Here is a 4,447-nt window from a genome sequence, read left to right as displayed (position 1 = left end):
ATCTAGAATTTTTCCTTTATGGTCACTTGGTGGCCCTTCATATTTTGTCATATAAGTTATTGATGGGGTTGCCTTTCAAAAAAGACCTGTCTTGTCAACATCAAATGGTTGATGATTCTCATAACCACCAGCCTTAATTAATCTTTGGAATCTGGGTGCAACTTTTACAGTAGTATATGTGCTAGTAACTTCTCTAGATAGGTTAGCACTAATCAATTCATGCAAACTTTTGAAATGATTAAAGCAGCCTTTACTGGAAATAACTTCAATGCTTTGGCCTGAACACTAGCCAAACTGATTGGGATTTTTAAATTACAGTCTTCAATCCAAAGTATTGTTTTAACCATAAGCAGCTTTCTGTTCCTAGTGCAATTTAGATTTAAAGATGTCAATGTGACTTTACCTTCTAAAATATTCATTGAAGTTTTCAATATTGTTTGCATCATAGGTTTATATAGACTTTGTCCTATCTTTGCTTTGCTGTCACATTTTCAAATCACATTCAGTTTCACTTCCAGCATTTTCACTTTTCGTTTCTTTGCTGTACTTTCATCTGTTAGCCAATTCCCTCTTTGATTATTCATTTTTGTAAAATATCATATGGGTTTATCACTGGGGGACAAGGAGACAACACAAGAACAGTCCATGCTTTGTGGTGTGTGCATGAACTGGATAACAGATGCACAGTGACCAATCCCCTATAGACTTTGGTATTGATGCACATATTTATTTATTTACATAGTTATTACATAGTTATATACAGTTATTTACATAATTATTCATGGGCTGAAGATCTAGCAGCAAAGTTTGTACTTTATGGTATTCCTTGCAGTTAATATTCTGTGATAACTGAAATTTGAACTGTGCTGTTGGGGGACTGGTGTTAACTAAAATTTGTGCAAATTGGGATCATGCAAAACAAGGATCTCTTGTGTTGATAATTGTCCTTCCAATGGAATTTCTGGGTTCCTGCCCAATCATCTACACTGAAGCCTACCAGTTAGTAAGACTTAAAAATACTTCCATTTAAAAATAGGTAGTAGAGGATCTTCAGGCATTTGGGAAAAGCCTCTAATGTGAAAGAGAGAAACCACACAAATACATACACAAACACACACACACACACACACACACACACACACAAAGAGAACAAAAAACTCTAAGAAAACAGAGACAATGCATAGAACAGAAAACTTTAAAAACTCAATAATTAATTTCCTTAGAGAGATAAGACATTTTTTCCTTTTGTTTAGTGCCTTAAAACAACAACCACTCTTATTTGCTCATGATTCTGTGGGTGAGGAATTTGGTCTAGGTTCAGCTGGGAAGTTCTGCTGATCTTGCTGAGGGTCACTCATTGTGACTGCAGTAATCTAATGATGTTTTTGGGGCTGGATGGTCCTAGATGGTCCCATTCACATTCCATCAGTTGGTGGTACCTGTCAGCTGGGCCTTTTTTTTTTTTTTTAATCTATTTAGTCTCCTGTCCTCAAGGGGGCTAGCTTGGGCTTCTATTCATGGAGATCCCAAGGTTCCTAGATGGCAAGAGTGAAAACTGAAAGGCTTCTTGAAGTCACATTGCTTCTGCTGCAATCCACTGTTTGCAAACAATCTACATTCTTGCAAACAGAACAGTCTTCTTTCTTGCTACAATCATCTACATTCATTACAGATGAAAAATGTACTCACCTCTTCCCCAGCAAAATTCTCATTTTATTATGGTTTCAGATGTGGAGTCCAGGTTCTTACCTAATTAGTCCAGACGTGAATGAGACACCTCAGGTACTGAACCTCCTATGTGACTCCTCTTAATCTGAAGACCTGTGAACTGAAATGAAACTTTACATGTCCTCATCACACCTCAATATGCAGTGGTGAGAGGAACAGGGTAGCTTCAGTAGACATTTCCTTTCAAAAATAAGAGGAACAGGAAGCAAGTAGAAGGCATTCTGAAATCTAGACTGGGACATGTTGTCAGGACTTCCTTTTCTTGGGACAAGGAGTGTAATTAGGACCTACTTCTGTTCTTTGGGAGTGGTTCCCATTCCCCAGTTCAATGTTCTCCGTAATTCTTGGCTCTGCACTCTGAGATATCTTTTCTTTTCCAAAAGAAATGATCCATATTTGTACCTTAGTAGCTTTCTTAGTCTGCTTCTTGTCCATAGAAACTTGATGGTCCAGAAGCCTCTTTCCATTTTGCAAAGTCTCAGCCTCTTTTAGTTCAAGGAAGTGGTGCTTTTGTCAGTACATCTCTCTCACAACTTTATAGGGTTTCTTTGGATCTTGAGTTCATTTATAACTCCAAAGACACATTTTTAATTATATATAATAATTAAATTTTAATTCTATATTTAAAAAATTTTTGTAGAGATGCGGTCTCGCTGTGTTGCCCAGGCTGATCTTAAACTCCTGGCCTCAAACAATCCTCTTGCCTCAGCCTCCTAAGGCACTGGGATTGCAGAGATGAGTCATTGCACACTGCCTATAATTATTTTTAATAAAACCTCTTTTGATCCTGTATATATTAGGCAGCTGTGAGATAATGCCGCTTCTATGGACTGAACTGAGTATACCCTAAATGCATATATTGAAGCCCTAACCCACAATGTGATTGTAGTTTGACATAGGGCCTGTGAGAAAGTAACTAAGGTTAAATGGGGTCATAAGAGTGGAGCCTTGATCCAATAGGATAAGTGCCCTTATAAGAAGAGACACCAGAGAGCTCACACACACACACAAACACACACACACACACACACACATACACACACTCTTTCTCTCTCTCTTTCTCTCTCTCCTCCTACTGTGTGAGCACACAGCAATAAAGTGACGATCTGCAAGCCAGGAAAAGAGCCCTTAGCAGAAACTGAATTGGACAGAGCCTTGGTCTTAGACTTTCCAGCCTCCAGAACTGAGAAAAACAAATTTCTGTTGTTTAAGTCATCTAGCCTGTGGTATTTTTTGGCGGGGGGAGACATGCGATAATTTAATACTTTCATACAATTTATAAAGGTCAAATCAATATACTTGGGATATTCATCACCTTAAACATCTTTTTTAATGCTACAGCCATGCAAATTCTTGTCTTCTAGCTATTTTGAAATGTACAATCGATTATAAATTATAGTCATCCTACTGATCTATTTAACACTAGGTCTTATTTCTTCTACCAAACTGTATATTCTAGCCCATTAATTCACTTCTCTTCATTCCCCCTCCCCCAAAAAGAGATAAGTTATTTTATTCAAGAAACTGAAATAGGATCCTTTAAAAAAAGGAATATAGGGCAAGAAACAGCCATTAGAAATTTAAAACAGTATTACTGGATTTTAAATAATCATTGGAAAAGTTGTAAGATAAGGCTCTTACCCAGAAAGGAAAGCAAAAAGATAGTCATGGAAAACTGGAGAGAAAAGATAAGAAAAAATAGAGAGTCAATTGAGAAGACCAAAATTCAATCAATAGGAGTTCTAGGAAGAAAGAAGAGAGAAAATGGGTAGTAGGAAGTTATAAAAGAAATGGTATACATTTCCCATTAATTAAAGACATAAATATCCAGATTGTAAAGGTCCAACAGGTGCCCAGTTCAATTAAGGAAAATGAAGTTACATTATGGCAAATCATCACAAACATTGAGAACATAGGGAATAAATAAAATATATTAAAAGCTTCCAGAAAAAAATCCAGGTTATATATAAAGGATTGGGGAGCCAGAATGGCATCAGAATTTTTAGTAGGCACACTGGAAGTTAGAAAACAATGAAAAAATGTTTTCAAAACTCTAAAAGAAAATTATTTTTAAATAAGAATTTTATACCTAGCAAAGCTATTAACCAAGATTTAGCTTAGAATAAATAAATTTTCAAACATGTAAGATCTAAGAAAACTTACCTCCCATATATCCTTTCTTAGGAAGTGACTAGAGGAAAGCCTCCAAGAGGCAGGACGGTTTGGGACCCAGGAAATAGGAAATCCATCATATAGCAAGGGAATGAAAGGAAGCACTAAGATGGTAGCTGTGTAGCAAGCCTAGAGGGCAATCAGTCCAGAGTGGATCAAAAGAATGGAGGCCTGTAGGACAGATTCTCCATTAAAAATGTGAAACTGACAGAATTCTAGATTCCTTTGATCATGTAAAAAACAGTACTTGGGGAAGAGGGGAATTTAAGGAACATTGGTGATAAATAAAAAATCAACACTTTTTTAAAAGGGACAAACTAACTCTAGGGAGAAAAGAGATGTAGAAGAGAAGAAATATAATCGTAGTATAACTTGACTCAGCAGTGATAGATATTGACATAGTCATAATAATGTAAACAACGAACATCAGTTTAAATAATAATTGCAACATGACTCTATTGGAAGGATGAAGGGTAGGGAAGTCCATATTTATGTGTGTTGGTAAGGAAGGGTGTGTTTTACAGAATAAAAATTCTATACCCTCCTT

Source organism: Hylobates moloch, unplaced genomic scaffold (genome assembly GCF_009828535.3).
Source record: "Hylobates moloch isolate HMO894 unplaced genomic scaffold, HMol_V3 SCAFFOLD_7, whole genome shotgun sequence".
In the NCBI taxonomy this organism is placed as follows: domain Eukaryota; kingdom Metazoa; phylum Chordata; class Mammalia; order Primates; family Hylobatidae; genus Hylobates; species Hylobates moloch.
Note: the sequence above shows the minus strand (reverse complement) of the source record.